The following is a 19,488-nucleotide window of genomic DNA, read 5'->3' as shown; positions in this document are numbered from 1 at the left end:
ACCTGTCGAAGTGTCTTGAATTACCGAGATACCGAGTCTGATCGGAACGTCTTGGGAGGAGGTCTATTCCTTCGTTGACCGTGAGAGCTTATCATGGGCTAAGTTGGGACTCCCCTGCAGGGATTTGAACTTTCGAAAGCCATGCCCGCGGTTATGGGCAGATGGGAATTTGTTAATGTCCGGTTGTAGATAACTTGAACCTTAACTTAATTAAAATGAATCAACTGAGTGTGTTGCTGTGATGGCCTCTTCTCGGCGGAGTCCGGGAAGTGGACACGGTGTTGGAGTAATGGTTGCGCAGGTTGCTCGCTAGTTTCTCGCTCGCGCTTTGTCTCCTCTTCTCGCTCTCTTTTGCGAATAAGTTAGCCACCATACTTGCTAGTCGCTTGCTGTAGCTCCATATATTTACCTTGCCTTACCTATAAGCTTAAATAGTCTTGATCGCGAGGGTGCGAGATTGCTGAGTCCCTGTGGCTCACAGATTACTATTACCCCAGATGCAGGGCCTGATGATTCCGCTCCAAGAGACGCGTGTGAGCTCAAGTGGGAGTTCGACGAAGACTCTCAATGATACTATGTTTCCTTTCCCGATGATCAGTAGTGGTGCCCAGTTGGGGGTGATTGGGACCGTGTCGCATGTTGGGTTCTCTTTTATTTTGGTGCCGTAGTCGGGCCATGAGTGTTTTGGTTGATGTAATGTTATTTCTGTACTTGATTGACGTGGCGAGTGTAAGCCAACTATGTTGTCTCCCCCATTTTATTATTATATTACATGGGATGTTTGTGAAGATTGCCTAACTTGCGACATATGCCTTCAATGCGATTATGTCTCTTAGTCGTGCCTCGACACATGGGAGCTATAGTCGCATCAAGGGTGTGACACTTCTCCTGCTATAAATGAGGAAGGGGGCGGAGCCCCCGTCCCCCACTTCTTCCCATTCCGCCTGCTTCTTCCTCCTCTGCTCCACTGCTAGCAGCAACTTCAATGGCGCCGATCCGTAGGTTTTCGGCTGAGGAGAAGGGAAAGGTTCCCCTCGACGTGCCAACGCTGCCCCACCGAAGAAGAGGTCGGTCCACCGTTGCGACGCCGCGGAGATGCAGGTGGTGACGAGGCCTTGGTGCGAGCGGCCTCCTCCTGGGTATCCACTGCCCTTGTACGCCCAAGCCGGGGGCTCGGGGGGAAGGAGCAACAAGCGCCGGCGCGCGCATCGCGGCCAAGGTCGACGCGCTGCGGCGACAAGCGCCGTCGCTCCTGGAATCCATGCCGTGGACTCCTCACGCGAGCTTGTGTTGTGGGCGGCGATGCCCCCAAGCTCCTGGATCCGCTTCCCGCGCTTCTTCTCTGACGTGATGCCGCCAAGGGGGCCTCTTGTGCTCTGGCTGCAGCATGCCGACTGCGACGCTCCGGCGACTGGACCAGAGGTTGAAGTAGTCTCCACCGGCAAGATCTTCATGACCCGTGGCTGGGGCGAGGTCGCGCGGGTTTGCCGTGCGGAGGGAGCGCTCACAATCCACTTCAAGTACGACGGCGCCTCCACACTCTTCGAGGTCTTCGACGCGGAGGGTCGCTGCTTGGAGTGTTGCCCCGAAGGGGAGCGCCAGGATGAGGCGCCCCCCGCTCGCGGTTGCTCCAGGAGCAGCGATTCTTGGGAGTCCAACGGTTCTCTCGAGCTCTACGAGACTCCGGAGACGAGCAATGACAGCTACATGCCCCCGAGCTCTCGCCGCGCCTGCAGCAGGGCCACAAAGTCCGGCTGCAGCCGTCGCTGATCTGGATGGGGTTGGCGCCGGCCTCCCGCGGCCCACTGTTGATGATGGCGTCGGCCGCGGGGGTGTGTAGATAGGATTCTCCTAGGTTCTTGTCTTTTGTTCCCTGCGAGGAATCGAGAAGTACCCCATGGGGGCGTGTAAAGAGTCTGCAATGTCTTTTGTTGATGTTATCCTAATTATGGAAGCCTTGTGAGCGCAAGTCCTGTTTAGGCTCGGTCTTCCCTTTCCAATATTGCGACAACTTGTTGCTCTACGCTGACAGGTCCCGGTCCCCAGGCAAGCTTCAGCCGTCGCTGGTATGCCAGGTCGCGTGCCGTGGTCAAGGCCAGGAGGTGAGCGGCCCGAGGTCCAGTAAAAGCTCCTGAGGCGCGATGCTCAGGGGGTCCCCTTTAGCGCTCAAGCAGCCATGGTAAGATAAGAAAGGGAGGCGACGTTGCCGCAACAGGGCTGCGGCGAGCGTGTCCCCTAGGTTCCAATGATTAGTTGATTTGAGCTCGTGACTTATGTTGGCGGTTCAGGATTGATTCTTCGTGATGCGCCAGACCTGTGCGCGAACATCCGCAGCATAGCTAGGTCAGGCCCATACGAGTCCTCCCCCTTTCAATGCTCTCCTTTGTGCTCTACGTCCTCAGGTCCTGGCCCTCGAGTGAGCTCAGCCGCCGCTGGTATGCCAGGTCGCGTGCCGTGGTCAAGGCCAGGGGGTGAGGGATGGAGAGCTAGTAAGAGCTCCTGAGTCGCGATGCTCAGGATCCCCCCTTTTAACGTGCAAGCAGATTACTTGGAAGAGGTGGGAGCTTGCGGTGCCGCCTGGTGTTATCCTCATGAGATTCCTGCGAGCCAGCACAAGGAAGAACACGATCTGTCGTTATGGTTGCCAGCCTGCCGCTGGTTGCTCCACGAGGGGGTGAAGGCACTGAGGGCCTGGTAAGGTGACGTGCGCGGGGCGTGCCGCGAGCCAGAGCTCGACCGCTCAGGTTTATCGACATGGTAGGGACGGACTCGTGCACCAGCGCCGTGCCGACGTGAGGAGGCCCCGTGGGAGGCGACGATCGAGCAGGTGGTAATCATAGGTAGATTAATCATGAAAGCAGCAGGCCTAAGTTAGTGCATGGGAGATACGTGCCACTCGGTAAGGCCGAGCGGCTTGGGGATGATGCAGCCCGAGGGGCGCTCCCAACAAGGTAAGCTAAAGACATAAAAAGGGATACATGCCACAGGGACAGACCCACGCGGCCTGGGAATGATGCAGCCCGAGGGGCGCTCCCAACTAAATGAACTTGGAAAGATGTCACCTGGTCATGTTGACGAAGGAGAGTTGGGGCAGCTGAAGGTGCATGGCGAAGGGGTTGCTCCTCACGAGCCACCGGAGCCCTGAGCCTCGGGAGGATCTGGTGGCTCAGGTAGTTCCTTGAGGACCGTCTCCATCTCCATCAGGACGGCGGGGTGCCTGGCCTCCTGAGCCGCTAGGATGCGCCGCAAGTTGCGCTGGTAGGTGGACGACACGCTCGGCAGGCCAAAGGGCATGTGAACGTAGCTCTACGGTGGGCCCTCGTAGCGTCCCACGCGCGATGGCCAGAAAAGCTCCTGAGAAGCGGCCCTATTGAGCCCTGGAACGTCGATGCAGACGCGCAGCCCGGCGTCCTCACCTGGATGGGAAGTTGCGTCTCGTGAGCGGCGGTCGCCGCGCATGGCCCTTGCGTCTTGCAATTCCTGGGTGGTCTTGGTGATGAACTCCTGAACGGTGGGCGATCCTTGCCCTGTGCCCTCCTGAGGTAAATGTGCCATGAAGCACGCCTCCAAGTGGTTCCCAAGCGCCTCCCTCGTGATGTGGGCAAGGTCTGAGGCCTTCCAGAAGAAAGCCCCCCAGCCCTGCCCGAGAAGGGCGCCGGGCGCGCCTTCCTATACGATGGAGGGAGGCGCCCCTGGAGCGGGTGCTGATCCTGACGAGGCTCTGGCTGTGACGCCACTCTCCTGAGGTCCTGCATGTCGCAACTGCTTCTTCTTCTTGGGGATGGCCATAGGAGGGCCCTCGCCCTTGCTGTCGGGGTCATCGATTTCTGCAGTTTGGAAGGCACGCTCGAGGGAGCACACCGCATCTCTTTCTTCACATGGGACCATGATGATCCCGCCGCTTCCCGCCATCTTGAGGACATTGTAGCCGTGATGGGTCACCGCCATGAACTTGGTCAGGGCTGGGTACCCGAGGATGGGATTGTACGGCAGACGGATGTGCGCGACGTCGAAGTCGATGAGCTCAGTGCGGTAGTTCTTGCGTTCCCCGAAGGTGACGAGGAGGTGGACCTGCCCTATCGGTGTGGTGGAACCATCGGTCACTCCTAAGAAAGGCTTGGTGGGCTGAAGCTGGTCATATGGCACTTGGAGGCTGTCGAACGTGTTGACGGACAGGACGTTGAGCCTTGTGCCATCGTTGATGAGGGTCTTGGTAACTTGCACGTTGCTGATGACTGGGGAGCAAAGCATCGGGAGGGCGCCAGCGGTAGCTGCGCACTTGAGCTGGTCTGCCGAGTTGAACGTGAAGGGGCCACTGGGACCATCTGAGCGGGCGTGTGGCTTCGAGCTTGGGGAGGACTGCATTCACTTCACGAGGCTGGGGCCTGGGCTCCGCCCAAGATGCAGGCGATAGCACGCGGTTCCTGGAAGCCCCCAGCCCCCTTGTCTTGATGGTGTTCGTCATTCCTTCTTGGCGGTGGCGGCAGCGGAGGGAGTCTGGCGTTGCCTTGAGGACGATCCCCACGAGGCTGATCGCTCCAGGCGCCCTCGCGAGGTTGATCCTGCCAGCGGTCCTCGCGAGGCCGGTCGCGCCATTCCTGGCGTGGGCCACGGTCGTCCCAACGTCCGCCACCACGTCCTCCTCCTCGGCCGTAGCCTCGGTCGCCGCGCTCGGGGCATCGACCGAAGTGTCCTTCGCGAATGGCTCTGAGCTCTTGACATTCACTGGTGTTGTGGGTGTTCAGGTTATGGAAGGCGCAGAACGGACGACTGCTCTTGGATGACTCTGGTTGGTCTCTGCCATGCTTGGTGTCTAGTTCCGCTGCGAACACGACTGCTCCCTTGTGCTTCACATCCTTGGCCTTGGTCTTCTTCTCCTCCGGGTCCACAACAGGGAGCTCGAGGAGGGAAAGGCGCCCCTCCTCAGCTCTAGCACACTTGGTCACGATGTTCAACATCTCCAGGGTCGTGCACAACTCTTCATGGATGGCGAGCTCCTCCTTCATCTTGACGTCACGGACACCATTGGAGAATGCTGAGATGATGGCCTCATCGGTCACCTTGGGGATGTTGATCCGTGCGCTGTTGAAGCACTGAATGTACTTCTGCAGGGTCTCTCTTGGTTGTTGCTTGATGCGGCGCAGGTCGCCCGCGACCGGGGGGTGGTCGCGAGTGCCCTGGAAGTTGGCGATGAAGCGGTTGCGCATTTCGTCCCAGGAGGAAATTGAGCCTGGAGGCAGGTTCAGGAGCCAGGAGTGGGCGCCCTCCTTGAGAGCCATGGGAAACCAGTTCGCCATGACTTTCTCGTCGCCGTTGGCCTCTTTGATGCTTAGCTTGTAGAGCTGCAAGTACTCTGCGGGGTCGGGGGTGCCGTCGTAGCGAGGAGGCAGATCCGGCTTGAACTTACCCGGCCACGCAACGCTACGCAGCTCGGGGGTGAAAGCGCGACAGCCAGCTATGGTCACCGAGGCTCGCCTTGGGGGTGGAGCTTGGTCTTGATGGGGTCCACGCCCTGCCGCTACAGGTGGCGCGCGGTCTTGCCGCGACAGCCGGTCCCGGCGCGGTGGTGTGAGGAGCGGCAGAGCGTTTTCTTGTGGTCGAGGGACTTCTTGACAACTTCTTTCTACATGCACAAGCACAGGGCACGGCGGGTCGCGTCGTGGAGCCGCGCGCCTTGGCACCGGGGCGCCGTCTTGGGGCAGAGGTGGTGGAGGTGCTCCGTGAGCTACGTCGCCCGTAGCTGGCGGAGGGCGAAGCGGAGAGAGGGACGGCGCAGGGGAGCCCCCTGCGGCGCGGATAAGCTCGACGATGCGGTCGAGCCAGTCCTCGTAGAGGTCGTCGACCAGGCGGTAGCGCAGGAGCTCGTGCGCCATGAGGAGCGCGGCCCGTGCGTCCATGGGAGGGCGACGTGCATGGGAAGAAGAACCGACCGGGGTCAGCGATGGAGTGGCGATGCGGCCATCCCGCCGCACTGAGGGGTGCAGCAAGGATGCTTGCTACTCGTTCCCCGCCTGGCCGGTGGCGGCGTTGACAACAGGTGACGGGGAATGACAAGGTGGCCCGCCGACGGGAGCCGTCTGAGTGACGTGGGCGGCGAGGGCAGCCCGACGCTTAGCACGAGCGTGGCGAGCGTCCGCCATGGAGACGATGGAGCAACGGGGCGCAGATCAACGGAAGGAAGCTTCGGTGCACCCCTACCTGGCGCGCCAAATGTCGGATCACGGGTTCCGGCAAAACCCTCGAGGTTCGAACACTGGGGTGCGCGTGAAGGTTTTCTCCCTATCGATCCATGCCCTAGCTCTCTAAGATCTCGCGGACGAACGCGACGAACTCACAACACAGAAAGACACAAGATTTATATTGGTTTGGGCCACCGTTGTGGTGTAATACCCTACTCCAGTGTGGTGGTGGATTGCTTCTTGGGCTGATGATGAACAGTACAAGGGGAAGAACAACCTCCTGAGGTTGAGGTGTTCTTGTGCTTGGTGCACTTGTGTGGTTGGGGATGATCTTGATGATCCGTTCTCGATCAGTCCCCTCTACTGTGGTGGCTAGTTCTACTTATAGAGGCCCTGGTCCTCTCCCAAAATATTGAGCGGGAAGGGAGCCAACAACGACCAATTTGAAAGGGGACAACTAGTATAGCTTATCCTGACAAAAGCGGTCTTCGCCTACAAAAGGCTCTGGTGATGACGCCGTCTTGGGCTCCATGGTGACCTCTGTGTTGCCGTCCTGTTGGTCTTGGTCTCGTTGCACCGATATGGAAACCTTTCCTTGATGCCTCGATACTCCCCTCCTGCGCTTACCCCCTGGCACCAAAGAGGAAGCAAGGACACTTCACACGCTGGTGCCCGCTTGGCCTCGATCATCATGGCTCACGTGACGAGGTTTGCCTTGCCTTGGACACGCGAGGTTTGCCTTGCCTTGATCTCTCCGCCCCTCGCGAGCCTGCCTGGCGAGGCCGCTCCTGAGGAGGTCTTGCATCGTCCGCCTTGGGAGGCTTGGCCCTTCGCGAGGGTCTTGAATACCTCATCAGTGAAGATGGGCCATACAGACCTGCCAGCCCAGTCACGCCACTGGCCGCAGGCAGGCAAGTCTGGGGACCCCCATTCGCAGAACGCCGACATTGACCACTTCAACGGTTAACGTCTCAGACCTGGAATCACGCTCATCTCCAAAGGTAACTTCCAACGATATCTTTACCCACTGGGTAGGCTGATTTACCTGGCACGACACCATGGAAGACAGTATTTGACGGCTTAAGGTTCTTATGTGTCAGTCCCATGCGTCGGAAGGTCTCATAATATAGGATGTTAATGCCGCTACCCCCATCCATAAGCACCTTAGTAAACTTATAACCCCCAACTTGAGGCGCCACCACCAAAGCCAGATGACCTGGATTATCAACCCGGGGTGGATGATCCTCTCGACTCCATACAATAGGCTGCTCTGACCATCGTAGATAACGTGGGATCGCCGTCTCAATAGCGTCCACAGCCCTCTTGTGAAGCTTCTGATCCTGTTTACACAAACTGGTGGTGAAGACGTGGTACTACCCACTATTCAATTGTTTTCGATTGCTTTGATAACCGGACTGCTGCTGCTGTTGATCCCCTGATTACCCTGCTGATTGTAACCACCCTGGTTACCGTGACCTTGAAAACCGAAACTTGAACCGCCGCCTCCATGACCCGGACCATGAGAACCGGACCCTGACCCGCCATTTGGGCCATGGTGGCGCGGGATGGATTTCCCGAAAGCTTCTCATTATGCTGCAATCCTTCCATGAATAAGTAGCCGGCTTACGATCCGTTCCGTGTTTTGGACACGGCTGGTTTAACATTGCTTCAAGGTCGAATCCTTCCCTCGAAACCGGCAGCCCCTGCGGTCCCCTACGGCGCTGATTATCATTGCGCGTACCTGTGTTGGCCAAAAAATCATCAGCTTTGCGCTTACCGTTGCCGCCCTGATTGGTAAGGTTGTACTGTTGTCCCTTCATACCATTACTCTTCTTTTCCTTTCCCGACCTTTTGTCCTCTGAATCGGGGTCTTTGGTACCATCAGAGTCGGCATACTTAACTAGAGCCGCCATCAGCTCTCCCATGTCGTTGCAATGATGTTTGAGCTACCCAAGCTTCTGCTTGAGTGGAATTAACCAGCAATTCTTCTTCAACATTGATGTTATCTGAAGAATGTATGATGGTTGAGACCCGACGCACCCAGCTGGTCGTGGACTCTCCCTCGGCCTGAATGCAAGAAACCCGATCCACAACCGACATAGGCTGCTTGCACGTGTCTTTGAAGTTCTAGATAAACCGGGCCTTCAACTCCGCCCATGACCCGATGGAATTAGCCGGCAATCCCTTCAACCAGGTACGATCCGTCCCTTATAACATCATGGTGAAGTACTTGGCGTACGCAACTTCACTAACATCCAGCATCTCCATAGCCAGCTTGTCCGCGTTCTACAAACGGGGGTCCCCAGACTTGCCTGCCTGTGGCCCACGGCGTGCCTCTACGAGCGGGCCCGTACGGCCCATCTTCACCAGCAAGGACTCAAGACCCTCGCGAGGGGCCAAGCCTCGCAAGGCGGACGACACAAGACCTCCGTAGGAGCGGCCTCACCAGGCCGGCTCGCGAGGGGCGGAGAGATCAAGGCCAGGCAAACCTCGCGAGGTTCTGATGACGTGAGCCATGACGATCGAGATCAGGCGGGCGGCAGGCGGGCGCCAGCGCGCACAGTGTCATTGTTTCCTCTGGTGCTAAGGAAGCAAGCGCAGGCACGGAGTACTGAGGCGTCAAGTAAAGGTTTCCATATCGGTGCAATGAGACCAAGACCAGCAGGGCGGCGAGATGGAGGTAACCGTGGAGCCCAAGACAGCGTCACCACCAGAGCCTTTGGCAGGCGAAGACCACTTTTGCCAGGGTAAGCTGTACTAGCTATCCCCTTTCGAATTGGCCATTGTTGGCTCCCTTCCCACTCAATATTTGGGGAGAGGACCAGGGCCTCTACAAATAGGACTAGCCACCACCATAGCTAGGGGGGAGACGGATCAGAGAGATCAACCAGTCGGACCGAGAGAGAGCAGAAAAACCACAAGTTCACCGAGCACAAGAACACCTCTCCTCAGGAGGCTGTTCTTCCCCTTGTACTGTTCATCCTTAGCCCAAGAGGCACTCCACCACCACACACTGGAGTAGGGTATTACACCACAACGGTGGCCCGAACCAGTATAAATCTTGTGTCCCTTGGGTTACGAGTTCATCGAGTTAGCCCGTAAGATCTTAGCAAAGCTAGGACGTGGATCGGTAGGGGGACATCTTCGCGCGCACCCCAGTGTTCGAACCATGAGGGTTTTGCCGGAACCCGTGATCCGACATTTGGCGCGCCAGGTAGGGGTGCGCCGCAGCCTCCCTTCCGTCGCTCTGTGTCCCGTTGTCTCATCGTCTCCATGCCGGACGCTCGCCGCGCTCGCGCTGAGTGCCGGGCTGCCCTCACCGCACGCGTTGCTCAGAAGGCTCCCGTCGGCGGGCCACCCCATCGTTCTCCATCGCCTGCCGCCAACGCCGCCACTAGCCCGGCAGGGAACAAGCAGCAAGCATCCTCACTGCACCCCTTGGTGCGGCGGGACGGCCGCACCGCCACTCCATTGCTGAGCCCGGCCGGTTTGTCATCCCACGCTCGTCGCGCTCCTGTGGACGCGCAAGGTGCTCTGTGCATGGCGCGCGAGCTCCTGTGCTACCGCCCAATCGATGACCTCTACGAGGACTAGCTTGACCGCATCGCCGAGCTTGTTAGTGCCGCAGGGGGCTCCCCTGCACCGTCCCTCTCGCCGCCTCGCCCTCCGCCAGCCGCGGGCGGCGTGGTCCATGGAGCGCCTCCACCACCTCTTCCCCAAGACGGAGTCTTGGCGCCTAGGCGCGCGACCCCATGGCGCGACCTGCCGCGTCCGTTGCCCGCGCAAGGAGAAAGAAGCTGCCAAGAAGTCCCTCGACCGCGAGAAAACGCCCCCGCGCTCCCTGTGCCACCATGGCATGACCACGTGCCGCCTGCGACGGTGGTGCGCGGACTACATCAAGGACAAGTTCTCCACCAGCATAGAGCCCCGGTGACCACGGCAGGCTACCGCGCCTTCACCCCTGAGCTGCGTAGCATCGCTTGGTCGGGCAAGTTCAAGCCGGATCTGCCACCTCGCTAGGACGGCACCCCGACCCCGCGGATTTCCTACAGCTCTACGAGCTGAGCATCGAGGCGGCCAACGGCAATGAGAAAGTCATGGCGAACTGGTTTCCCATGGCTCTCAAGGATGGTGCCTGCTCCTGGCTCCTGAACCTGCCTCCAGGCTCGATCTCCTCCTGGGACGAGATGCGCGACCATTTCATCGCCAACTTCCAGGGCACTCGCGACCGCCCGCCGGCTGCGGGTGACCTACGCCATGCCAAGCAACAACTAGGAGAGACCCTACAGAAGTACATCCAGCGCTTCAACAACATTCGCCTCATGATCCCCAAGGTGACGGACGAGGCCATCATCTCCGCATTCTCCGATGGAGTCCGGGACGTCAAGATGAAGGAGGAGCTCGCCATCCATGAGGAGTTGTGCACGTCTCTGGAACTGTTCAACCTGTCGACCAAGTGCGCAAGAGCTGAGGAGGGGCGCCTCTCCCTCCTCGAGCTCCCGTCTGCAGACCCGGAGGAGAAGAAAGCCAAGGCCAAAGACGTGAAGCGCAAGGGAGCAGCCGTGCTCGTGGTGGAGCCAGAGACAAAGCGCGGCACGGACCAGCCCGAGTCATCCAAGAGCAGCCGACCGTTCTGTGCCTTCCATAACCTGCACAGCCACAACACCAGCGACTGTTAAGAGCTCAGAGCCATTCGAGAAGGACGCTTCGGTCGACGCCCCGAGCGCAACGACCAAGGAGGAGGATGTGGTGGCGGATGCTGGTATGACCATGGCCCGCGTCAGGAGTGGCGCGACCGGCCTCGTGAGGACAACTGGCAGGACCAGCCTCGTGAAGGTGCCTGGAGGGATCAGCCTCGCGAGGATCGTCCTCAGGGCAATGCTGGGCTTCCTCCACTGCCTCCACCAAGAAGGAACGACAACCACCACCAAGACAAGGGGGCTGGGGGCTTCCAGGAGTCGCGTGCTATCGCCTGCATCTTGGGCGGAGTCTTCCCCATGCAGTTTGCTCGTGAAGTGAATGGAGTCTTCCCCATGCTCGAGGCCACATGCCCGCTCAGGTGGTCCCAGTGCGCCATCACATTCAGCTCAGCAGATCAGCTCAAGTGCACGGCTACCGCCGGCGTCCTCCCGATGCTTTGTTCACCCGTCATCAGCAACGTGCAAGTCGCCAAGACCCTCATCGACGGCGGCGCAGGGCTCAACGTCCTATCCGTCAAGACGTGTGACAGCCTCCAAGTGCCGTATGACCAGCTTCAGCCCACCAAGCCTTTCTCAGGAGTGACCGACGGCTCCACCACCCCGATCGGGCAGGTCCGCCTCCCAGTCACCTTCAGACAGCGCAACAACTACCGCATCGAGCTCATCGACTTCGACGTCGCCCACATCCGTCTGCCATTCAATGCCATCCTCAGGTACCCAGCCCTGGCCAAATTCATGGCCATGACGCACCACGACTACAACATCCTCAAGATGCCAGGAAGCGGCGGGATCATCATAGTCCCTTGCGAAGAAAGAGATGCGGTGTGCTCCCTCGAGTGCGCCTTCCAAGCAGCTTCAATCGAAGACCCCGACCATAATGCAGCTCGGTACCCTCCGGAGGTCGTCCCCAAGAAGAAGAAGCAGCAACTCCGTGCCGGACCTCAGGAGGGCAGCACCGCAAGTGGCACCTCTTCAGGATCAGCACCCACACCTGGGGCGCCTCCCTCTGTCGCATAGGAAGGCGCGACCGGCGCCCTCCTCGGGAAGGGCTCGGGGGCTCTCTTCTGGAGGGTCTCAGACCTTGCCAACTGATACGTCTCCGTCGTATCTACTTTTCCAAACACTTTTGCCCTTGTTTTGGACTCTAACTTGCATGATTTGAATGGAACTAACCCGGACTGACGCTGTTTTCAGAAGAATTGCCATGGTGTTATTTTTGTGCAGAAATAAAAGTTCTCAGAATGACCTGAAAATCAACGGAGCATTATTTTGGAATATATAATAAATATTGGAAGGAAGATCCACGTCAGGGGCCCCCACCTGTCCACGAGGGTGGGGGGCGCGCCCCCTGCCTCGTGGCCCCCCTGACGGTCCACCGACCTCAACCTGGACTCCATATATTCACTTTCGGGGAGAAAAAATAAGGGAGAAGGATTCATCGCGTTTTACGATATGGAGCCACCGCCAAGCCCTAAACCCTCTCGGGAGGGATGATCTGGAGTCCGTTCGGGGCTCCGGAGAGGGGAATCCGTCGCCATCGTCATCATCAACCTTCCTCCATCACCAATTTCATGATGCTCACCGCCGTGCATGAGTAATTCCATCGTAGGCTTGCTGGACGGTGATGGGTTGGATGAGATTTATCATGTAATCGAGTTAGTTTTGTTAGGGATTGATCCCTAGTATCCACTATGTTCTGAGATTGATGTTGCTATGACTTTGCTATGCTTAATGCTTGTCACTAGGGCCCGAGTGCCATGATTTCAGATATGAAACTATTATGTTTTCATCAATATATGAGATTTCTTGATCCTATCTTGCAAGTCTATAGTCACCTATTATGTGTTATGATCCGTTAACCCCGAAGTGACAATAATCGGGATACTTACCGGTGATGACCGTAGTTTGAGGAGTTCATGTATTCACTATGTGTTAATGCTTTGTTCCAGTACTCTATTAAAAGGAGGCCTTAATATCCCTTAGTTTCCAATAGGACCCCGCTGCCACGGGAGGGTAAGACAAAAGATGTCATGCAAGTTCTTTTCCATAAGCACGCATGACTATATTCGGAATACATGCCTACATTACATTGATGAACTGGAGCTAGTTCTGTGTCACCCTAGGTTATGACTGTTACATGATGAACCGCATCCAGCATAATTCTCCATCAGCGATCCATTGCCTACGAGCTTTCCATATATTGTTCTCCGCTTAATTACTTTTCCGTTTCTATTGTTATCATCACTACAAAATACCAAAAATATTACTTTTGCTACCATTACCTTTTACCACCGTTACCACTACTATCATATCACTTTGCTACTAAACACTTTGCTGCAGATATTAAGTTTCCAGGTGTGGTTGAATTGACAACTCAGCTGCTAATACTTGAGAATATTCTTTGGCTCCCCTTGTGTTGAATCGATAAATTTGGGTTGAATACTCTACCCTTGAAAACTATTGCGATCCCCTATACTTGTGGGTTATCACCAACGTCATGAGGGAGGCGCTCGGGCACCACTTGGAGGCGTGTTTCGCGGCACGTGTCCTTCAGGAGGACACTGGGCAAGGAGCGCCCGGCGCTCAGGAGTTCATCACCAAGGTATCTCAGGAGCTTCAGGAAGCAAGAGCAATATGCGGCGACCGCCGCCCACCTGGCATTGCTCCCCACGCAGGCGAGGGTGGTGAGCTGCGCGTCTGCATCGACATCCCAGGGCTCAACCGAGCCGCATCTCAGGAGCGCTTCTGGCCTTCGCGTGTTGGGCGCTGCGAAGGTCCACCTCATAGCTACGTTCGCATGCAGTTTGGCCTGCCAAGCGTGGCCACTGCCTTCCAGCGCAACCCGCGGAGCATCATGGCGGGTCAGGAGGCCAGGCACCATGCGGTCCTGGTGGAGATGGAGACGGTCCTCAAGGAACCACCTGGACCCCCAGAGCCTCCCGAGGCTCAGGTCCCCGGTGGCTCGTGAGGAGCAACCCCTTCGCCGCGTACCTTCAGCTGCCTCGACACCCCTTCATCAACGGAACCAGGTGACATTTTCCAAGTTCGTTTAGCTGGGAGTGCCCCAAGGGCTGCATCATTCCCAGGCCGCATGGGTCCGTCCCTGTGGCATGTATCCCTTCCTTTTTATGTCTTTAACTTACCTCGCCGGGGGCGCCCCTCGGGCTGCATCATCCCCAAGCCGCTCGGGCCAGACCTAGTGGCGCATATCGTTTATGCATTTACCCGAGCTAGGTTGCCTTTGATGCTTAATCTATCTATGACTATCACCTGCTTGATTGTCGCCCATCACGGGAGCCGTGCGCCGGTCGTCTTTCTTCAGGACCCTTCATGTGAGAGGGTTAGGCACGGCGTCTGTGCTCGGGCCTGTCCCTGCAGCGTTGATAAATCTAGCGGCCGAGCTCTGTCTGGCGGGCTGGCCCCGTTCACGTCACCTCCTGGGGCCATTGGTGCTTGGCTTTCTCACGCAATAACCTCAGGAGATTCGTTCGGTGCAGGTTGTCTAACCACCTCGCAGGACCAAGACAGCGAACAGGAATCAAGACCAGGCGCAACCCGCCTTGAGGTAGGGCCTTGTGAGTCCCGCGCTGGCTCACGAGTGCGCAGACACACCTCGTCTAGCCCTGCCGTGCAAGCCACGTGTCAGGGCGGGGCTGTACACGCCCTGAGGGCTCTCCGTAGTAGGGAGTCCCCTCCCACGTACCAGTGGAAGCACCATGCTCCGCGCTGGCAGTCGGCACTGCCGAGGAGCGGCTATGCCCATGCAAGTGCGGAAGCGCCATGGTCCGTCGTGGTGATAAACAACTGAGGGCGGCCTCACGGCCGTATCAACCTCAGGGAGCCTCCGGGCTCAGTGTCTGGCCTCAACGCAACGCCTCCCCTCGGGAGAGCCACACGAGGGGCTGGGCACGGGGGCTGCGCTCGGGTCACGCCCAAGCATACGCCACCCCGCCAGGTCCCTCGGACCTAGTCGTCACGCGCCCTCCCAAGCGGAGCTAAGGTATGAAGGTCCTGTGAACGTCAAGGGGGACTCCTGAGCATCGCGACTCAGGAACCTAACTGACCACGTAGCCCCTCACTCCTTGTTCCGTCCTAGTCTCTGGTCGGCCCAACATCGGTTGAGGTATGCGCGGGGTCGGGCCCTGCCGATATAGAACACAAGACCAACCATCACATCTCCCTTCCACAAGATGTTTGCGTGTCAAGGGGACTCCTGAGCATCGTGACTCAGGAGCCTAACTAGTCACATAGCCCCTCACTCCTTGGGTCCGTCCTGGTCTCCGGTCGGTCCAATGGCGGTTGAGCTATGCGCGGGGCCGGGCTCTGCCGACGTAGAACATAAAGCAAGTAGGAAGAAAATCGCAAAATCTCAAAGCAAATATTACAAGACATATTGTTCTCCAAATACCAAACACAAGTTTAAACGCCTCCACGAGACATGCTACATGCTGCAGGAGTTTCAACAGGAAAGAAGCAGCAAGCCAGTCATCCCTCGACACCGCCGGCACCTGCAAGAGGTGCCCCCTCCTGGGTGGCGTCATCTTCACCTGCACCACCGGTCGAAGGCGCGGGGGCGAAGGCGTCGAACTTCTCCAGCAAGGCTTCCACCTGACCCTTCACGGCTGCGGCGGCAGCCGCACAACGCTCCTCGTCCACAGGCTCCAGTAGCTCGTCAAGGCGGGCGGCAGGATCGCGAAGATGGAGGTGGCTGAAGACACGCGTCAACACGGCTGAATAAAGGACGCGAGCCTCTGCCTCTGCCATGGGGCCGATGCCACGCACGACTTCCTCAAGCGCATCGACCAAGTAGGGAAGCAACTGGGCGGGGCCGTCCTCATTGGTGGCCAACGTCTTCTCCAAGCCCTTCTCATAGAGTGACTTCAGGGCCTCACGAGACCTCTTCTCCAGAAGCGCGAAGGCCGCGTGGTCCTTGGCCAGAACCTTCGCCTTGGCCTCAAGATCGGCCCCCTTCACCTCCACCTTCCACTCCAGCTCCTCCAACTGGCTGCGTTCGGAGGCCTGCTCCTTCGCCAACTCCCCCAGCTCGGCATCGCGGTCCTTGATGGCGTCCTCCCGAGCCTTCATCTCCTCCTCCTTCGCCTGACGACCGCGAGCTTTTACCGCGCGCTCATCACGCAGACTCTTCAGCTCGTCCTCCAACGCCCGGCATCGGTCATGGGCGGCTTCGGCGTCCTTCAGCGCTACCTCGCGATCGGCCGCAGCTTGGGCGATGGCCCGCTTCTCCTTCTCGGAGGTCGTCGCGGCCTGGTTTAGCGCCACTCGGACCGCTGCGTCAGACTGAAGCCAGCCGGAGGCCAGCTCCAGGCGCCTGGCTACCAGGCGCGGATCTGCGCCTAGGAGATCTTCCCGCAGCTGAGTCATCTCTGAAGGGGCATGCTCCAAGACAGCAGAGGAGGCAGAAGAACCTGGGAGTAGTGGCGTAGAAGGAGGAAGAGGCGTCCTCGTCACCATAGCCTGGAAGACAGGAAGCTCCTGAGCCACTTGGACCTCAGCACCCGAGCCGGAGCTGGCACCTCCTGAATCAGCGGCGCTTCGGGGTCTGACTCCTCCCGAGGATGCTCCACCCAGCCTCGCGAGGATGATCGGGCTGGAGAAGCGCGAGCACCATCCCCACCTTTGGAGAGGGGCACGGTCGAAGGAGGTGACCCGGACTCATGCAGCACCACCTCACTCTCCCTCCTCCTCTTCACCACAGGCGTCGGCCTGGTTGCACAACAAAGAAAAAGAGTCAGAAACAAGCACCAAGAGCAAAAACAAGGACAGACGTCAAGAGGCATCAGTATAAGCCAGAATAAGATAAAGCTCAAGCACTTACTGGTCCACAGCAGCGTAGTCCACCCTCCACTTGGTGAGCTTGAAGTCGGAGAGCTTCGCAACCCGAGGCGTGGGCGCGCCAGCTCCGGAAGCAGAAGCAGGAGCGGCGGCTAGGCCGGAGGCAGCTCCAGGCGGCGTCAGAGCAGAAGCAGCGTCCCGGGAGATCAACGCCGATCTGTCCCTTGTCGGGACAACAGGCAGCTCTCCCTTCTCCAGGTGGTCGCACGCCTCGTCGTCGTCAGGAAAGGCGCGGAGGATGTCAGCTTTACTCAAGGGGGATGTCTCCCCCGTCCCATCGGGTGTCACCTCCGAGTCTTCCTTCTCCTCTTCTTCCTCCCCACATGACTCACCAGAAGACAGCTCCACCGGCATCGGTGCCGCAGGTGCTCGGTGAGCACTGGTGGCACAAGTCCGCGCCCATCAAAGGTCGGCCTAGAGGCCACGACCAGCGCCCCGTCCTTGTGGCGGAACAAGGGGGTGAATACATTCGGCGGATACTCCTGATCGTCCCCAACCAGGAGGCGGAGAGTTGCGGCCAGCTCCTCACCGGACAAGGCCTTCGAGCTCAAGCGAACCTTGTACCCTTCGTCCCCAAGTTCCCACAAGGGGCGCGTGTGGGCTTGAAGCGGCGCCACGTGCAGCATCAGGAATTCCCTCAGCAGCATGGCCCTCGTAATCTTCGCTGCCTTCGCGTTGCCCGGCTTCAGGTCGGACTTCATCTGCTCCAGCACCAACATCGCCCGCTCTTCGGTGAGCTTCACACAGAACCACCCCTTGTCGGACTGGGGCCTCTCCGTCGACAACATCAAACGTGGGTGGATGCATTTAGCATCCATCATGGCCCACTTGCTCCGGTAGCCATCGACTTTCTTCCCCATCTTCGAGATCGAGTTGGCCTTTCCGGCCATGATGAAATTGATACAACCGGAGGCGTGACCCTCCTTGGCGCGGACGAAGAAGAAGTGGCGCAGAAGGGCCACGGACGGCATCACGCCGAGGTATGCCGCGCAGTAGTAGGCAAAGATCGACAAGAGAAGGATAGAGTTGGGATGAAGATGCAGCGCCTGCAGCCCATAGTGATCAAGGACCTCATAGAAGAAGTCAGAGAAGGGGGGAACCAGCTCAGCGGCGATGCTGCTCATGAAGAAGGGGTAGAGGGTGCTTCCCTCGGGCTTAGGCATGTCGGAGCCGTCCGGGAGTCCAGTCTTCCCCTTCTCATTGCTTTCCCCCACCATTAGAAAGCGCGTGGCGGCGAGGTTCTTCTCCGAAACATTAGGTGCGTCGAGAGCTAGTTCAAACCAAGCTGGCCACGAGGCCGACTTGACCCTCCGAGGCGCCATTGGGCGCCGGTGCGGGAAGGATGGGAGTAGATCAGGATATTTCAGAGGTAGGGCGCAAGAAAGGGGATCTGAGCAAGGCGAAAGGAAGAAGTGAAGGCAAGCGCTGTCTACCCCAACCTTTTGACAGTCGGGCAGTTGCCGAGGCAGCGTGGGGAAGCGGAGACGCCCACGTACAATCAACCGCCATGCGTCGACTAAGGCTGCAGGCTCTTGGGGCCCCGCGGCGCTCCGCACTTGGCCTTTGGCTTCGCCTTGAAGCCAAGCCCGAGCACGCCTTCGGCCCCGGGGCTACTGTCGGTGTTCTAGGAATAGGGGTCCCTAGACTTGCATGCCTGCGGCCCACGGCGTGGCTCTGCGAGCGGGCCTGTACGGCCCATCTTCACCTGCAAGGACTCAAGACCCTCGTGAGGGGCAAGCCTCGTGAGGCGGACGACACAAGACTCCTCAGGAGCGGCCTTACCAGGCCAACTCACGAGGGGCGGAGAGATCAAGGCCAGGCGAACCTCGCGAGGTTCTGATGACGTGAGCCATGACGATCGAGATCAGGCAGGCGTCAAGCGGGCGCCAGGCGAGCGCCAGCGCGCATAGTGTCCTTGTTTCCTCTTTGGTGCTAAGGAAGCAAGCGCAGGAGCAGAGTACCACGGCGTCATGCAAAGGTTTCCATATCGGTGCAACGAGACCAAGACCAGTAGGGCGGCAAGACGGAGGTCACCATGGAGCCCAAGACAGCATCACCACCAGAGCCTTTGCACTACAAAAAAAGACACATCCGTGACATTTCTGTCATACCTATGACACTTCTATGACGATAATTGTGACAAAACCCGGTATGATCATAGATGTGGTGGGGTCCTACTTCTATGACAAAAAATCATGACAGAAAATGGGCTTTTCGTCCTGGGTGGGCCGGAGACGCAACTGCATGACATTCTTTGGGCCGTCCATGACGAACAAAACCGTGGTAGAAGCGAGGGCAAGGAAAATATTGGGGTGTTCCCTGTTACGATGGGTTGTCGGGGCAGAGCGATGCGCGTTTCTCTCGTACACGCACGCGCGTGGGTGCGAGGCGTTGAGATCTAACTGAACCCGAGCGAGGTGTTGGGCTCTAACTGAACCCAAGCGATTGCACTGAAGGCTACGTGTTACTGAACCCGAGCGATCGATCGATGGCTGTTAACTGAACCCGATCAAGCGATTCCTTTGCTACTGCTGCTAACTAAAGCTGATCGATGCTACCTCTGGATGAATAGTGAGCGTTGCTGGGGGGTGGGTTTGGATGAACAGTTCCCGGTGTGGGTGGATGAACAGGACCCCGTGGTGTTGCCCCTGGATGAACAGGACCCCGATCGATCGAGCCGTTTGGGGCTGGATGAACAGGACCCCGTGGAGGGCAGGATGAACAGGACCTCCTTGTGGAGGGCAGGATGAACAGTA

Source organism: Triticum urartu, chromosome 6A (assembly GCF_056163025.1).
Source record: "Triticum urartu cultivar PI428250 chromosome 6A, HENAU_Tu73, whole genome shotgun sequence".
NCBI lineage: Eukaryota > Viridiplantae > Streptophyta > Magnoliopsida > Poales > Poaceae > Triticum > Triticum urartu.
This window is presented reverse-complemented; position numbering follows the sequence as displayed.